At 42.3% G+C, this 19377-nt stretch overlaps 1 long non-coding RNA gene across 1 annotated transcript; it reads left to right on the forward strand.

Annotated features, from left to right (window-relative positions):
- The first annotated feature begins 14142 nt into the window (after positions 1-14142).
- On the forward strand, positions 14143-19353 carry LOC123144457 (uncharacterized). The gene is made up of 4 exons (XR_006471508.1): positions 14143-14823; positions 15160-15273; positions 16456-16588; positions 18727-19353. It is a non-coding gene; the product is annotated as an uncharacterized lncRNA (long non-coding RNA).
- The last annotated feature ends 24 nt before the right edge of the window (positions 19354-19377 follow it).

Here is a 19377-nt window from a genome sequence, read left to right on the forward strand (position 1 = left end):
GGAGTAATAGTAGTAGATGCAGAATCATTTCAGTCTACTTGACACGGACGTGATGCCTATATTCATGATCATTGCCTTCGATATCGTCATAACTTTGTGCTTTTCTATCAATTGCTCGGCAGTAATTTGTTCACCCACTGTATCATTTGCTATCTTGAGAGAAACCTCTATGGAAACCTATGGCCCCCGGGTCTATTTTCCATCATACAAGTTTCCAATCTACAATGTTAGTTTCCGATCTACTATTTCTGCAATCTTTTACTTTCCGATCTATAAACCAAAACTACCAAAAATATTTACTTTATCGTTTATCTACCTCTGATCTCACTTTTGCAAGTAACCGTGAAGGGATTGACAACCCCTTTATCACGTTGGGTGCAAGTTGTTTGATTGTTCGTGCAGGTATTCGGTGATTTGTGCGTTGTCTCCTACTGGATCGATACCTTGGTTCTCAAACTGAGGGAAATACTTATCTCTACTTTGCTGCATCACCCTTTCCTCTTCAAGGGAAAAACCAACGCAAGCTCAAGAAGTAGCAGGAAGCATTTCTGGCGCCGTTACCGGGGAGATCTACGCCAAGTCAAGACATACCAAGTACCCATCATAAACTCTCATCTCTTGCATTACATTATTCGCCATTCGCCTCTCGTTTTCCTCTCCCCCACTTCTAAAATGATTTTCGAAAAGATTTTCCTTTTTCTTCGCCCCTCTTCCGTTCGTCTTCTAGTTTGCTTTTTGTGTGCTCGTGTGTTGGATTGCTTGCTTTGTCACGATGGCTCAAGAGAATACCAAATTGTGTGAATTTTCCAACACCAATAACAATGATTTTATTAGTACTCCAATTGCTCCCGGCACTAGTGCAAAATCTTATGAAATTAATGCCGCTTTGCTGAATCTTGTTATGAAAGATTCTAGCCTTCCTAGCGAAGATGCCGCATCCCATCTTAATAGTTTCGTTGAGTTATGCGATGCAAAAGAAAAAAGATGTGGATAATGATATTATTAAATTGAAGCTATTTCCGTTATAACTTCGAGATCGTGCTAAAACTTGGTTTTCATCTTTGCCTAAAAATAGTATTGATTCATGGAATAAGTGTAAAGATGATTTTATTTCCAAGTATTTTCCTCCCGCTAAGATCAACTCCCTTAGGAACAATATTATGAATTATAAGCAACTTGATCATGAACATGTTGCATAATCCTGGGAGGGGATGAAATTGATGATACAAAATTGCCCTACTCATGGTTTGAATTTGTGGATGAATACAAACAATTTATGCCGGATTGAATTTGGCTTCTAGAAATCTTTTAGATTCGGCCGCGGGAGGTACTTTTATGGAAATTACTTTAAGTGAGGCTACTAAACTCCTAGATAATATTATGGTTAATTATTCTCAGTGGCATACCGAAAGATCTTCCACTAGTAAAAAAGTGCATGCAATTGAAGAGATTAATGTTTTGAGTGGAAAGATGGATGAGCTTATGAAATTGTTCGCTAGCAAGAGTGCTTCTATTGATCCTAATGATATGCCTTTGCCTACTTTTATTGAAAATAATAATGAATCTATGGATGTGAATTTTGTTGGTAGGAACAATTTTGGAAATAACGCGTATAGAGGTCATTTTAATCCTAGGCCGTTTCCTAGTAATTCCTCTAATAATTATGGTAATTCCTACAACAACTCTTATGGAAATTATAATAAGATGCCCTCTGATTTTGAGAATAGTGTTAAAGAATTTGTGGGTTCGCAAAAGAATTTCAATGCTTTGATTGAAGAAAAATTGTTAAGATTGATGATTTGCCTAGGAACGTGGATAGAATTTCTCTTGATGTTGATTCTTTGAAACTTAGATCTATTCCACCCAAGCATGATATTAATGAGTCTCTCAAATCTACGAGAATTTCCATTGATGAGTGCAAAGAAAGAACCGCTAAGATGTGTGCTAAACGAGATTGGTTTGTAAAAACGTGTTCTTCTAGTTTCCGTGAAAATAATGATGAAGATCTTAAAGTGATTGATGTGAGTCCTATTGAATCTTTGTTTTCCAATATAAATCTTGATTAATATGGGACTGGATATGAGTCAACTTTAGTTAAAAGGCGTCCCAATGATTCGGAGTTTTTAGATCTTGATGCAAAAATGATAAAAGTGGGATTGGAGAAGTCAAAACTTTAAGTAGCAATGAACCCACTCTTTTGGATTTCAAGGAATTTAATTATGATAATTGTTCTTTAATAGATTGTATTTCCTTGTTGCAATCCATGTTGAATTCTCCTCATGCTTACGATCAAAACAAAGCTTTTACTAAACATATCGTTGATGCTATGATGCAATCTTTTGAAGAAAAGCTTGAATTGGAAGTTCCTATCCCTAGAAAACTTTATAATGAGTGGGAACCTACTATTAAGATTAAGATTAAAGATTATGAGTGTCATGCTTTTGGTGATTTGGGTGCTAGTGTTTCCACGATTCCAAAAACAATGTGATGTGTTAGGTTTATGTGAATTTGATGATTGTTCTTTAAATTTGCATCTCGGGGATTCCACTATTAAGAAACCTATGGGAAGGATTAATGATGTTCTTATTGTTGCAAATAGGAATTATGTGCCCGTAGATTTAATTGTGCTTGATGTAGATTGCAATCCTACATGTCCTATTATTCTTGGTAGACCTTTCCTTAGAACGATTGGTGCAATTATTGATATGAAAGAAGGAAACATTAGATTTCCGTTTTGGTTAAGGAAGGGCATGGAACAATTTCCAAGAAATAAAATTAAATTTCCATATGAGTCTATTGTGAGAGCTACTTATGGATTGCATAACAAATATGACAATACCTAGATCTATTCATGTTTTTATGCCTAGCTAAGGGCGTTAAACAATAGCGCTTGTTGGGAGGCAACCCAATTTTATTTTTGTTTTTGCTTTTTAGGTTCTGTTTTACAATAAATAATTCATCTATCCTCAGGGTGCAACAATCTCTAAGGTTGCACCCTTGGTAGTGGCTACGGTTCGCACACAAGTGGCCAACAGGAGACTGGTGTGTGATGCTCTGGGCAGGCATGCCTGGATGAACGACGTCGTGGGTAACCTATGCACGGAAGGTTTGACGCAGTTCATCGGACTTTGGGAGATCATCTCGGAGGTTCAATTGGAGGAACAGATGGAGGACCGTCCCATTTCGACTTGGAACGAGTCAGGAGCTTACACAACATCGTCCACATACAAGATGCTTTGTGGGGGAGGAGTGAGATTTCACTCATTCGGAGCCATCTGGAAATGGTGGGCTCCACTGGCGTGTAAGATTTTTATGTGGTTGGCAGTACAATACCGGCTGTGGACGTCGGATAGAAGGACGAGACATGGGTTGCAAGACCAATCCTCTAGATGCTACTTATGTGACCAAGAGGAAGACACGGTGGACCACATTTTGCAGCAGTGTGTGTTCTCGCGGCAAGTGTGGTTTCGTTGTATTGCCAGAATGGGTTTGAGGATCGAGCTTTGCTCGGCAAATGACTCTAGGTTGGTGCAATGGTGGACGGAAGCTAGGAAACAAATTCACAAGCAAACTCGGAAAGGGTTCGACACGTTCGTGATGCTAATCTGTTGGACTCTTTGGAAACAAAGGAACGTGAGGGTCTTCAGCTTGGGTCAAGTCAAGAATGAGGGTGACACGATGGACATGATCTTCGACGACTTGAGGACTTGGGCCACGGCAGGAGCATTTGGAGGACAACTAGTTCCCGAGTAATCGAGTATCGTGTAGGAGTGGGGTGGAGGCTTGGTTTGGGTCGGCCTGTGACTCCTAACTAGCATAATTGTAATCTCTTGTACTTTTTTCTCTCTCTTCTATAAAGCTGAGGTACGCCATTGGCGTACCCTCAAAAAAAAGATGTGGTTTTTGTGTTTTAATCAGTGTTTGGGCCAAGTAAGACCTTTGGGATCACTTACGGTGATAGTTGATTTGATCTTGCTGAAAAAACAAAACTTTTGCGCTAAGGAAAACAATTATCATTTTTAACAGAAGCGTGATTTTGATTTGATTCTTTTGCAAAAGATTAATAAACAAATTTCTTAGGCTTTCCTATTTTTTTTAGAATTTTTGGAGTTATAGAAGTATTCAAAATATCCAGATTGCCACACACTGTTCTGTTTTTGACAGATTCTGTTTTCTTTGTGTTGTTTGCTTATTTTGATGATTCTATGGGTAATATCGGGGGGTATGAACCATGCAAAAGTTGGAATACAGTAGATATTACACCAATATAAATAAAGAATGAGCTCACAACAGTACCAAAAGTGGTGATTTATTTTATTATACTAACTGAGCTTATGAGATTTTTTGTTGAGTTTTGTGTTGTGAAGTTTTCAAGTTTTGGGTAAGGATTTGATGGACTATGTAATAAGGAGTGGCAAGAGCCTAAGTTTGGGGATGCCCAAGGCACCCCAAGGTAATATTCAAGGACAACCAAGAGCCTTAGCTTGGGGATGCCCCGGAAGGCATCCCCTCTTTCGTCTTGTCTATCGGTAACTTTACTTGAGGCTATATTTTTATTCACCACATGATATGTGTTTTGCTTGGAGCGTCTTGTATGATTTGAGTCTTTGCTTTTTAGTTTGCCAAAATCATCCTTGTTGTACTCACCTTTTGAGAGGGACACACATGAATCATGATTTATTAGAATACTCTATGTGCTTCACTTATATCTTTTGAGCTAGGCAATTTTGCTCTAGTGCTTCGCTTATATCTTTTTAGGGCACGACAGTGGTTTTATTATATAGAAATTAATGGACTCTCATGCTTCACTTATATTATTTTGAGATTGTTTAAACGGCATGGTAATTTGCTTTGGTTATAAATTTAGTCCTAATATGATAGGCATTCAAGAGGGATATAATAAAAACTTTCATATAAAGTGCATTGAATACTATGAGAAGTTTGATTCCTTATGATTGTTTTGAGATATAAAGATTGTGATATTAGATTCATGCTAGTGAGTAACTGTGAATTTGAGAAATACTTCTGTTAGAGTTTGTGATTCCCGTAGCATGCACGTATTGTGAACCGTTATGTGATGAAGTCGGGGCATGATTTATTTATTGATTGTCTTCCTTATGAGTGGCGGTCGGGGACGAGCGATGGTCTTTTCCTACCAATATATCCCCCTAGGAGCATGTGTGTAGTACTTTGTTTCAATAACTAATAGATTTTTGCAATAAGTATGTGATTTCTTTATGGCTAATGTTGAGTCCATGGATTATACGCACTCTCACCCTTCCACCATTGCTAGCCTCTCTAGTGCCGCGCAACTTTCGCCGGTACCATACACCCACCTCAAAACAGCGACCATACCTACCTATTATGGCATTTCCATAGCCATTCCGAGATATATTGCCATGCAACTTTCCACCGTTCCGTTTATTATGACACGTTACATCATTGTCATATTGCTTTGCATGATCGTGTAGTTGACATCGTATTTGTGGCAAAGCCATCGTTCCTAATTCTTTCATACATCTCACTGTTGATTCATTGCACATCCTGGTACACCGCCGGAGGCATTCATATAGAGTCATATTTTGTTCTAAGTATCGAGTTGTAAGTAAATAAAAGTGTGACGGTCTTCATTACTAGAGCATTGCCCCATGTGAGGAAGGGATGATGGAGACTATGATTCCCCCACAAGTCGGGATGAGACTCCAGACGAAAAAAAGAGGCCAAAAAAATGAGAGAAGGCCCAAATAAAAAAATTGAGAGAAAAGAGAGAAGGGACATTGTTACTATCCTTTTACCACACTGGTGCTTCAAAGTAGCACCATGATCTTCATGATAGAGAGTCTCCTATATTGTCACTTTCATATACTAGTGGGAATTTTTCATTATAGAACTTGGCTTGTATATTCCAATGATGGGCTTCCTCAAATTGCCCTAGGTCTTCGTGAGCAAGCGAGTTGGATGCACACCCACTTAGTTTTCTTTTGAGCTTTCATAAACTTATAGCTCTAGTGCATCCGTTGCATGGCAATCCCTACTCACTCACATTATCTATTGATGGGCATCTCCATAGCCCGTTGATACGCCTAGTTGATGTGAGACTATCTCCCTCTTTTTGTCTTCTCCACAACCACCATATTCTATTCCACCTATAGTGCTATGTCCATGGCTCATGCTCATGTATTGCGTGAAAGTTGAAAAGGTTTGAGAACAAAAAGTGTGAAACAATTGCTTGGCTTGTCATCGGGGTTGTGCATGATTTGAATATTTTGTGTGTTAAAGATGGAGCATGGCCAGACTATATGAATTTGTAGGGATAAGCTTTCTTTGGCCATGTTATTTTGACAAGACATAATTGCCTTGTTAGTATGCTTGAGGTATTATTGTTTTCGTATCAATATTAAACTTTGGTTTTGAATCTTATGGATCTGAACAATCATGCCACAATAAAGAAAATTACACGGATAAATATGTTGGGTAGCATTCCACATCAAAAATTCTGTTTTTATCATTTACCTACTCGAGGACGAGCAGGAATTAAGCTTGGGGATGCTAATACGTATCCAAAGTATCTATAATTTTTGAAGTATTCATGCCATCTTTACAACAATTCCATATGATTTTGGTATGATCTGATTAGAACTAACCCGGACTGACGTTGTTTTCAGCAGAACTACCGTGGTGTTGTTTTTGTGCAGAAATAAAAGTTCTCGGAACGAGCTGAAAATTAACGGAGAATATTTTTGGAAAATATGAAAAATACTAGGAAAAAAGATACTAGAGAAGAGTCCCGGGGCCACCACAAGGGTGGAGGGCGCCCCCCCTAGGGCGCGCCCCCTGTCCTTGTCGTCGCCTTGTGGGTCCCCTTGACTTGTCCCCGACGCCAAATACTCCTATAAATTGAGGAAACTCCAAAACAAAACCTAGATCGGGAGTTCCGCCGCCGTAAGCCTCTGTAGCCACGAAAAACTAATCTAGGCCCTCTCTGGCACCCTGCCGGAGGGGGCCATCATCACTGGAGGCCATGGAGGAGGATCCCAGAGGGGGCCGTCATCGCCATGGAGGCCAAGGACCAGAGGGGGAACCTCTCCCCATCTAGGGGGGAGGTCAAGGAGGAGGAAGCACAAGGGGGAGAACCTCTCCCTCACTCTCTCTCTCGGTGGCGCCACCATCCTCATGTCTTTTACGCGGTGCATTCTCCCGCTCCCCGCTGTAATCCCCTACTTGAACATGGTGCTTTATGCCACATATTATGATCCAATGATGTGTTGCCAGCCTATGATGTTTTGAGTAGATTTCTTTTTTCTTTTGGGTTGATTGATGATATAGATTGGTTTGAGTTGTATGTTTTATTTCGGTGCTGTCCTATGGTGCCTTCCGTGCCGCGCACACATGAGGGATTCCCGTTGTAGGGTGCTGCAATACGTTCATGATTCGCTTATAGTGGGTTGCTTGAGTGACAGAAGCATAAACCCAAGTAAGGGGGTTGTTGCGTATGGGATAAAGGGGACTTGATGCTTTAATGCTATGGTTGGGTTTTACCTTAATGATCTTTAGTAGTTGCGGATGCTTGCTAGAGTTCCAATCATAAGTGCATACGATCCAAGGAGAGAAAGTAAGTTAGCTTATGCCTCTCCCTCATATAAGATTGCAATGACGACTACCGATCTTGTTAACAATTGCCTAGGACAATTCCGCACACCAACCCATCATTATTCCACACTCGCTATTTATAATATATAGTAATATATTCTAACTTTATGATAACAACACCTACTTTTATATTTTAGTTCTCCGATATCATACAAAGTTATCCTCTTCATACCCACAATGTATTTTTATTTCTTGTTTCTAGATGGAAGCAAACGTTCGGTGTACGTAGAGTCGTATCAGTGGCGGATAGGACTTGAGAGAATATTGATCTTACCTTTAGCTCTTTGTGGGTTCGACACTCCATACTTATCACTTCCACCTTTGGAAATTGCTACGATGATTCCTTGCACTTGGGGATTATCAGGCAATGGCGGAGGAACCGTCTGCCAAGCTTCAACGTGGTGATATGTCCGACAAGACCAGCAAGGTCGACGATGTTCAGGTCCTCAGTGGGAAATACGACTAAACAACCACGCTCAAAGAGGTTGATCTCCATGGCAAGGAGATGATGGAGGTCATCTGCACCAGCAATCCAGACGAAGCCGACGAGATGATCAGGAGGGTCAGGATGAGGCGCAGCAGCTTGTATCCTAGCTTCATCGGTGTTAATGTGGAGTTTACCAGGGAAGACGAACCTCCGCAAAGGGTAGCAGTTCTGCAATTTTGCGTAGAGTAACTCTGCCTGGTATGCCACATCACCGTAGCCAAAGAATAGTGAACCATCCTACTCACTGAACCTCTTCATGCATCCGTTTAATTAGTACTACGTCCTAAAATTTCATTAAACTAGTACCAGTGTAGTTTCTCAACTAGATGTACTAGTGTAGTTTAACTAGATGTACTAGTGTTGTTTCTCAAGTAGATGCACTAGAATAGATTTTGAACCTGGTGCACTGGATTAGTATCTTAAATTGTTGCACTAGATTAATTTTTGAACTTGATGTACTAGTGTTGTTTATGATCCTGATGCACTAGTGTAGTTTCTGGACTTGATGTAGTAAAAGTAGTTTTTGAACTTGTTGTAGTAAAGTAGTTTCTGAACTTGGTCTGATGGTATTTTCATCAGCAAAAAAAGTAAAACTTGGTGAAGCACTGGTATATGTTTTTTTGTTCAACAAAGAAACTAAACTAGTACTAAGCAGCAGATAGATCATTAACTCAACTGTAGATACCAAAAGAAAAATAACATGGTGCACTTGAATTTGATTTTTGAACTTTGTGTACTAGTTTCTGAACTACATTCATCCATGAATTATACTATATAAGCATATACTTCATGGATTCATCACTTCTAAACCAAAATTGAAGAATTAGATCATGAAAAAACACTAATCTTCAATATGTCTCTCCCCTTGCAGGCCCAAGCGCCTCGATGCGCTCCTGAAGAAGGAGAAGTTGTACACCTTTGTCGGTTTCAGCATTGAAGGTGACAAACAGATGTTGAAGAACTCAAGAAAGAAGTACGACTCTTTGGCTGATGTTGCATCCATCTTGGTCCACCCATTCTACAGCAACATGAAGAAGAAGATCAACAAGGAGGAAGATCATAAACTGTGGGGGATCAGCTCGTCGCCAGAGGTACTCATTAAGTACGTAGCGATAGATGCGTATGCCACCTATGAGTCATGGAAGAAAATCGACAACATCAAACAAGGTCTAGACAGGGCAAAAGAGGAGGAAGAGAACCCCTACTACCACTATGACTTTTAGGGATGAGGAAACATCAAAGTCTGCCTTCGTGTTGCTTGTGCGTGTGCTTGTCCTTTCTCTTGTTTAAATTCATAGTTTGCTTTTGTTATGTTAAAATAGTATGCTTATGTCATGTGTGTCAGGTTGAACAAGTTTGCTTATGTGGTTGAACAAGTTTGCTAGCTTGCTATTTTGTTTATCCATCATGTGAAGTTCAAGTAGCTTGTGAATGAAACTTTGTGGCTGCTCTTTAGCACTATTTGTGGAGCAACTAACCACACAGTCTTAAGAACAACAATACTAGCAGTCTTGGACTCTCAGTACGGCTTAGTTTTGTACGCAAGTACTATCACACTAAATAGTGCCAGAAGAACACTGAAAATAAGAACAACAAAAAAGGTGCCATCGCACTAAAAAAGTAAGTTCCAGCCGAGGAAAACATTCAGTACTAATAAATCATGCTTTCTAAATAGGCTAGAAATTTAACAAGTACTACAACAAAAAGGCTAAGAAGCATTAGTTCGCATTTCATGAGCATTGACATGCTAAGGATAACAATGCCAGTACAATAGAAAGCTGAGTATAGCTTAGTTGGTATGTAAGTACTTCCATACTAAATAGTGCCAGAAGAACACTGAAAATGATCACAACAAAAAGGGACAAAACACACTACAGAGATGCCAGTTCAACCCGAGGAGAACATTCAGTATTATCATGCTTCTATCATGCAACTACATTCATAAGCACTACAACAAAAATGCTAAGAAGAATCAGTCTACATTACTGGACCAGTCAAGTACTAGTTTTTTTAATTGACCACCTAGGGTGCAGGTCGGCCCTATGTAGGAGGATACTTGGACTCAAGCCCATAGCGAACCATTGGCGAATCCATCGCAAACCACACTGCATGGGGCCAACCGACCAGGCCCCACATGTCACGAAACAGAGAGCGAGCACCGTGTATCAGTGCTCAAGTAAGTATACAAAGGAGCTCGATCCCTAAGCCTCGGCAACGCTTATAAACCGGTCGAGAGCCCCCTCGACTACCGAGGTGGGACTAAACTCACAGCACAGGTGCAGACGCCAGCGCACAGCTGAGCCGACGAGCTATTTTGGCCAAAAAGGGCCCAATATGCCTGCGCGTTGGAAGCCTGCCAAGCCTACAAATTATACTCACCCCATAAGACCCGTTGAAGGAACTAGAGCGGGAGAAATTGTAACGCACCGAGTCCGATGCGCCATGTGTCTTCCAGTTATTCGCCGTCATTGTCATGTCATTCTGCTTGCGTGTTGCATTTTTCCATGCCATCATGTGCATTGCATCCTTATATTTTCAAAACTTGCATCCGTCTGGGTCTCCCAGTTCCTTCCGTTGTCCGTTTCGAGATCTGACACACTCACACGCGCCCTCGGCACCTCCAAAATATTATTATATAAGTGGCATAAAAATGTTCTCGGAATGGGATGAAAGTTGGCGTGCGGTCTTATTTTAGTGTAGGTAGACCGCCTGCCAAGTTTCGTCGCATTCGGAGTTCGTTTGTTAGCCCAACCGTTAAACATATAGCCGCAATATAGTCGGTCAAACGTCATTTTCGGTCTCCGGAAACTCGTGTCGGGCTGCATTCCTTCCCTCTCATCTCAGCCCAACCCCTCTTCATAGCTCACTAAACTAGCCCACTAAAACCCCCTTCGACCGGAACCATCAGATCACGATCGGAGGGCTCTAAAAGCCCCTAGAACCCCCAACCCTAGCCCCCCTGCCTATTTAAACAGCCCCCTTGCCATTTTTGGGCAGCCTAGCCCCCTCCACCTACCTCTAGCCTCTCCCTCCTCAAAATCCGCGCCACCAGCCGCAGCCAACCCCCTCCTCCTCGATTTCCGGCGCTGCCCAGCCACATCCCGCCACTTGGCGTTGCCGCCGCCGCGCCCCGGACCAATCCGGGCGCGCCACATCGCCACCCCGCGCCCCGCCAGCCATTCCCGTGCCGCCATGTGGCCTCGCCACGTCGCCCCAGCACCTCCACCGCTGTCGGACCGCCCAGGCCCGCGGGGGCCCCCGAAGCCCATCCGGGCCCGTAAGAGCCGCCCCCTCCCCTCCCCCCTCGCGTCGCGCCGTGCCGCGCCCTCGCCATCACGCCTCGCCTCTCCGCCACCTCCTGATGCCGCTCCGGCCACCGGGGCCTCGTCGGAGCCTCGACCCCGCCGCCTCAAGCGCCACCACCGCCGACCACCTCGCCGCCCGCTCGTCCCGAGCCCTGCGCCGCCCCGCGCGCTCGCCGCCGGCGAGCTGCGGCCGGATCCGCCGCCTCGCGGCCAGCGCCGCCCTGATCCACGCTGGAACCGCCGCCTCGCTCGTCGCCGGCCGGATGCGTGCCCGATTCGCAAAGCCCCCGACCCGATCCGCGTCCCCCGTTGACTTTTCGGAGGGTATAAATTCGTCTGTCCCTGCGTTTTCATGTGATGTGTGCATGTTCATCATGGCATAACTTCATGCATGTTGCTCCGTTTTACATGTATGATATATCAAAATTGTTCATCTCTGAGTGCTCTAGAAGGTTTTATAGTTTGCATGCATGTTACTGTTCATCTTGATGCCTTAATCCTCGTTGAAGAAGTGCTAAATGTTATAAACTGCTGAAGATTGTCATAAGTTGCTGATTTGTCTTTTTCATAGCATTTTGTGTGTTTATCTTTTGAGCATCACGTCAACAAGTTTTAGGAGCATATTCATGCCATCTTTACAGTGGTGCGATCCATGTATTTTTATGTGACTTTTAGTGAGTGCATCAAGCTTGCAAAGTGTGCTACTTGATGTTTGATGTTTTCTGAGACTAGTAAAATCTGTTAAGTCTGTAGCTGTTACATTATGTTGCCATGTTAACTTGATGCTACCGTCGTATCCATGCATAATATTGAGATGCCTAGTTGACATGTTTTGATGTACATGTTATGCTCTATCATTCCATGCCATTTTATGCCTCATATATGTCGTGTAGCATATGTTCTCGTTGCCATGAACATGCCTAAATGATGTTCTAGTTTTCTGTTAACTTCATGATGCCCTGTTGTGAGCTTGTTATTAATTAATCTATGCCACTTTTGGAGATGCTCCAATTACATGAATTGAATTATGATATGCTTATTTTGTCCACATGCCAAGTTTGATAATTAGACTTCATATGACCTATTTTCCAAGCTTGCAAACATGTCTACTTGTCGCTGTTTCTGCCATGTTCAGTTTATTCCACTAAGTCTGTGAATCTGTTATGACTTGCAATCTTATCTTGATGAATGTCATTGATCTAGAGGTTATATGGAGATTCTTAATAATCATGTTTTGCCATGTTTAACCTGTTATTTAATTCCATGCTTTTTTTGCCATGATCTTGCACTGTAGCATGTTTGTTTCATGCCTCGAACATGTTAACATGTTATTTCTACTCACATGTATGTCATGTTTTTCACTAAGTCATAATCTGTGTTATCAAGTTGCTTTTTGCATTGATCATATTGGATTAATCTTGATGCCTATAAACCTGAACCTTGATGATATTTGAAGCATATTGTTTGTACTTGAAGTGCATATCAAGTTTGTGTCCATATGTTCCCTGTAGCATGTTGTTTCCTTGATTGCAAAGTGCTTAGTTGCTGTTTTGGGCAGATTGTGTTTGAAACTTGTATCGAGTGTATGTGTTCAACCGTTGCTCCGTTTTGAGCATGCTCTACATGAAACTTGCTTGGTTTTGCATGTAGTTTCATGTTACCTTGTTGCATCCTTGTTTTGGAGTGTTTGTGATGTTGTTTTGTTTGCATTTGCATCAATGACATGTTTAACTTGTTTTGCTCATATGTTCTAGGCCGTAGCTCCGAATCAAACGAACTTTATATGTAACATGACTAGAAAAACGTGTAGATCATCTTGGTGCACTTTAACTTGTTGTTTAACAACTTTAACATAATGTTTTGTTCAGATCTGGACCGATTTTGAAATTTGCATATGAGGACTTACCGGAATTGTTATATGTTGTTTCCGGCCTCTTTTAAACTTGCTTTGATGTGTTGTTCTTGTATGCATCATCTCTTGCCATGAGTAGCATCATTTAGACTTGTCATGCATCATACTTGGTTGAGCATCATGTCATGTTTATGTGTTGTGTGTTTAACATGTTGTTTGCTTATTTCTGGTTGCGCTCCTACTCGATAGTTCTTGTTTCGTTGCGATTGTGAGGATTCGTTCGACTACGTGGGATCATGTTCTTCATCGACTCGTTCTTTTTCCTAGTGGGATTTCAGGCAAGATGACCGTTACCCTGAATCTCACTACTATCTTTGCTATGCTAGTTGTCTCGATGCTATCGCTATGCCGCGCTACCTACCTCTTGTTTATCAAGCCTCCCAAATTGCCATGATAGCCTCTAACCTTTTCACCCTTTCTAACAAACCGTTGTTTGACTTTGCTCAGCCCCTCTTATAGCATTGCTAGTTGCAGGTGTAGTTGCAGGTTGTTCCATGTTGGGACATGGTCATGGATATCTTGGGATATCACAATATTTCTTATTTAATTAATGCATCTATATTTAAAACAATAATGAAGCTAGCCAACTCACCTCCACAAGGCTCCCCCGATTGCAGCTTCGTTGGCCGTTGGATCTGGTCATCTAGAGTGTCTGAGCCGCAAGATCTTTGCCTGCTGTCAAACCTGATTTCACCTTGTGGTTGTTCTGGCTGTCCAATGACTGATGGGCATGTTTATTGACTGGGTTGATCCATCTCGCGTGAAAAAAGCTTTCGCCCAATCCCCGCGCGCGCTCCGCTCCCGATACTCGTCGCAAGCCAGAGCCCACACCCGCACCAACCCTAGCCTCCACACCTCAACTTCCTCCCTCGCTCCGCCCCAACCCTAGCCGCCACACCTCTGCTTCCTCCCTTGCTCGACGCCATAGGCACCGCAGCCCCTACCTCCTTCCTGCTCGTCCGGATAGCCGCCGTCCGCCGCATCCTTTCTCCTCCTTCCTCCTCCCTGGTCCCCGCTGGCGCCCCTCGCCCTCGTCCTCGGACAGGGGGCCTCCCGCATGGACGGCCGGGTCTTCAAACCGGGGGTAGAGGAGCTGGGGAGGGCCAAGAGGCCGTAGGTGGGGGTGGATCAGCTAGGCCGGAGACCTCTGATTGCTTAGGCCCCATGGCAGCAGCTGGATTGGGGCGGCGGCGGAAGGCCATGGAGGGTGTGGCGCATGCGGGCGGAACCAACATGGGTTGGTGGAGCGACGGATGCGGGCAGGGTCAGCAGTTAGGGGCACTGCGAGGAGTGGAAGGCAGTGGTCATGCGCCAGATCGGAGCTGCAGCAGCAAGGAGCTGGTGGTGGTTCAGGTTTGCCTGTATGGCCGTCAACTCCAGCCCCGACCCGGACAGTGCCATGGGTCCGGCGAAGTGGTCCACGCTGAGGAAGAGGGAAACAACACAGGGAAGAAGCCGGCGTTCTTGTGGTTTGTTCTCCTGTCGATTTCCCCTCTTGCCTGATCTGATTTTGTGGTGAAAACAATGGTGGATTTCTCTGCTGGGTGGTCAATTTTGGGGTTGATGTATGCCCTCGATTCCTTCCTTTTCTGGTTCCTTTCCGGCTTGCTATTCATGCCGTTGCAATGGTTAGAAGAAAGGGGACCCAATACAGCTTGTTACAAATCATTTCAAAGTTTCCTTGAAAGACACCATAGATGAGTTCTTTCATCATTATTTTGTTTGGATCTATCCTTGTTTACTTTGTTTTTTAGTTCCATGTGTAACCATCAGATGCCATTGCTCTTTTATTTAATTGAATGCAGGTATATCTGAGGTATTAGGACGATAGGCCAGTGGATGGAAAAGGTGTTGGTACAAAAGTCATTGACAAACTGTAACAGGCTTATGCATCTGAGATTCCTATGATGGCGAAAAAGGTATTTTCCATTGGTACTCTTCCACAATTCAACAATGAGTTTATTGTTGGGTTTGCATTCCCATTCCTACAGGTTCTTGCCTTCAAAGGTGGGGTGACATTACCCTTGCTTGCTTGCAAGCTGTTCAATGAAATGCCTATGCAATCAGAAAACATCCTTATCTTTTGTTTCATCTTGCTGCTGCTAGAAACTGGTTTGTTCTTAGTGCTGCTAGGGAATTTAGAGCTGTAGATAAAGGCTTGCAGTAGGAGGGTGATCATTACGCCGGTGAAATAGCAGATCGTATAGGGTTACTGCCATATCGTTCATTTGCGTGCTCTGGACTGCATATTTTTGCCCTTGGGAGATTAAGCCGTTGTGGTGTTGCTTGGTTAGTAGACGATGGGATAACTTGTCAGTTCAGTTTAGATATGCATGCATGACCTAATAATGATGACTCATAATCTTAGGTTTAAGGTGTTTGGTTTAGTCAAGTGTGCGTCAAGGAGATGGCTAGCCGCACAATGCTGGGTATAGAAAGAACGCCATATCGTTCATTTGCGTGCTCTGGACTGCATATTTTTGCCCTTGGGAGATTAAGCCGTTGTGGTGTTGCTTGGTTAGTAGACGATGGGATAACTTGTCAGTTCAGTTTAGATATGCATGCAGGACCTAATAATGATGACTCATAATCTTTGGTTTAAGGTGTTTGGTTTAGTCAAGTGTGCGTCAAGGAGATGGCTAGCCGCACAATGCTGGGTATAGAAAGAACCAATTGTTATACACATGATAGTTAGAGGCATTATGAAGGAATTGCTATGAAGTGGTTCGGGCTAGAGAATGGAAAATATAGTAGTTGCATAAAAAATATTTCTAGAAAGTTGTATCGGTTTCAGAGAATGTTTAATATAGTTGCTGCATAAGTTTCAGAGAATGTTTAATATAGTTGCTACATAAAAAGATTGATAAGAGTCTCATGCCAATAGAAATGTACGTCTGGATTATCTAGCATATTTTCCCCACTGGTTGACTATATTTCAGCATTCAAATAAAAGCACCCTGGTTTGGGTTGAAACCTGAGGGAAATAAACAATCTGATTGATCCAATATGAGGGAGTGAATTTATTAGTTGATAGTCGATAGTTATTAGTTGATTCCCTAATCTGATTGAAGTAGTCTGACGAATGTTTATTTACTTATTAGTGACAAGACATTGAATGTGGAACATTACAGAGAAATGATTGACAATTTGACAGAAGTATTAGATGAGTTTCGGACGACAAGGTCGCGTATGGAGTACTTTCACCATTAGGTTTCCATTGCCCGGCTCGTGAAGGTATGATGTCTCGATACCTAATTTGCTTATTTTTACTTGTTGAGGGTTATAGGGGTTGTTTGGTTTTCGCCCAGACTAGCCCTGCCAACGCACCGGCGAGCCAAAAAATTGGCGCAGCTTTTCGCCGCCCGCGTCTCGCCCGCTGTTGGCAGAAAAAATGAACTGCAGATGCGACGGGAGCATTGGCGCGCCAAAACATGGGCTGCAATCCAAGCGGCGCCTTGGCACTTGGTCAATGCCAATTATTTGGCTCGGCAGTCTGGGGCTCCCAACCAAATAGCCTCATATAACAGGAGGGAGCCCTATTGTTGAAAATGTTTGAAAGAGATCGACAAACAGTATAGCTCTTAGCACACATATGTTAATTTCGTTTTTTGGGTGTATGAATGCTGCCCTATCACATGAGTCATACGATTTATAAGTTGCACTGTCATATGATGAATTCACGGTATATCAGGCTTAAATTGGACTTTTATTTGGAGAGGTGAAGTATGGATAATCGACGTCTGAAGGAAAATAAAATGCTCGCAATATGTTTCAGTTCATATGATAAATGTCTCATGTTTCTCCTGTGCAATATTAGGCTGAAGTCCGATTTTTTTTCTCTGTACTACTCAAGCTTGATTCTATCTCAAAACCCCAAACAAAACCTGCGTATCTTTTTCATTTATACATTCGTAATGATGTGATGTACTAACCAGTTTTTGTAAACCTGATGATCCAACTATATATTTTAATCATGTATGTGCTTGATGATTAGGCACATGTAAGTGCTTTTGTCATATTGCTCAAACAATGATCTGCTACCACTGAAGTTACTGATCAGATACTAATCGTGTTTATACATCCAACCCCGCGACAAGGCATTGGCTCCAACAACTGTTGCATAATGTGACAGTGGTTGGTATGGGACGACCAGGCATAGGGGTACCTTCCCAGCCAGGCCTGGATCATGGGGATTTGATCAGTTCACAACAATAATACAATCTCTTGTGAATTGCAGGTGTAGTAGGTTGTGTGGTGTTGGTGTAGTTTCAACCTTCTAGAAAAAGAAAATGTTGTGTTGTGTGTGTGTCGATACATCAACAGCAGTTCAAGCTGGTTTGCTTATACAGTAATACTGTGAACACAAGCTAAGCAAGCTGTTTTCTGTCTTTTTTCATGGTCTTGCAGTGTTTTTTTTTGTTACCGAGGTTGAACATGTTTACTAGGAAAGTAGTAGCACATTATGCGGCTGCAATTCTCAACAATTAAAACCTGAAATAATACCTTTTCAAGTCCTTAGGAACTAAATTCAGTCCCACTCGGACAGCCCATCTCCATGAGACTTCCATATCAAACTGAAATTCAATTTCCTCTCATTAGCCAAAGCATGCCATCACGTTTTCTTTGCTGCTGTTTTGGAATTATTTCAGTATTGAGTGAGTTCTTTTTTGTAAGTGTACTTTATATGTTCATGACTGATCTTTTAAATTAATTGTTGTTCTTTTACAAAATTGAGAGTTCTTTTTTGTAAGTGTACTTTATATGTTGGTGACTGATTTTTTAAATTAATTGTTGTTCTTTTACGAAATTGAGCATAAAGAAAAAGAACGAAGAAAAAATGTTTAGCTAAATAGGCAAAGCTGCTGATGTTTACTTGGTGTAGACCCTTGATGGGCCATGCATTTCACTGCTTTCTGCATTCCTGGACTGTAAGAATCTTGCGGAGGTGCTCCTCTATTTTCCTGTTGCTTTCTCTGTCACTCGCATTTAAATTTGCCACTATATTGGTTTTCAAACATGATGTGTATTGATCCAAGGATGAAGAGAAGAAGAGTTGGGATTGTGTATCTGTGATTGTACACGTCCAAGGTGCCATACTTGTCTGCATTTAAAATTTCTTTTTCTTGGAACTATTGGCATGTAGAGGAGGCTGCATTTTATTTGCTGGTGTGTTAGGCACATAAGAAACTGGTTTTGCCTTTTTCACAAACCAAGCTGGGGCTAGCTTCTGATGTATATGGTCCCAGCTCCATTTTTATTGTCAAAAAAATCAAGTACAATGTTAAATGTGTTGGTTCACATGCCAATTGTTCATGTTCTTCAGGCCTTGATCTTACTATCCTATCTGAATATTCCTTTTATGACAATCATAGGTTTATGTGATTGGCGGGGATGGAACAATGAGAGGAGTAGTGGCGATATTCGAAGAGTTTAAACGGTGTGATTTGAGGATATCCATTACAGGGATCCCAAAAAACTTGGACAACGACATTGACATCATAGACAGGGCGTTTGGGTTTCAAACTGCAGTGGAGAGTGCTCAGTAGGCAATCGACGCGGCACATGTGGGGTTGTGAATATTGTGGATGGCATTGGTCTTGTCAAACTTATGGGAAGGAGCACGGGCCACATTACTCTTCATGCCACCCTGAGCAGCCTGAGATGTTGACTTATGTTTGAATCCTGAGATCGATTTCCATGTTGAAGGGAAGGGGCATGCTGTCGTTGTTGTTGCTCAAGGCGCTGGTCAGGAGTTGATTCCCCGGATTGATGACCAGAAGCGAGAGCAGGATGAGTCTGGCAACATGTTGTTCCTTAACGTTGGCCTTCTTCTATAAAGTTTACATGCAACTCACCTGCATGGTTAAAAAAGCTACTACTAATTTAAATGTTCTGTTTCTTTGAAGATTACTCATTTCTCTTACCGTTGTTGCATCGAAACAATTGTATTTTGGCCGCTTGCGCTCATTTTATAGGAGATTGAGATGTGGGATAAGCTACTACCAAATGTTTGGTTCCCATCA

This window comes from Triticum aestivum, chromosome 6D, assembly GCF_018294505.1.
Source record: "Triticum aestivum cultivar Chinese Spring chromosome 6D, IWGSC CS RefSeq v2.1, whole genome shotgun sequence".
In the NCBI taxonomy this organism is placed as follows: domain Eukaryota; kingdom Viridiplantae; phylum Streptophyta; class Magnoliopsida; order Poales; family Poaceae; genus Triticum; species Triticum aestivum.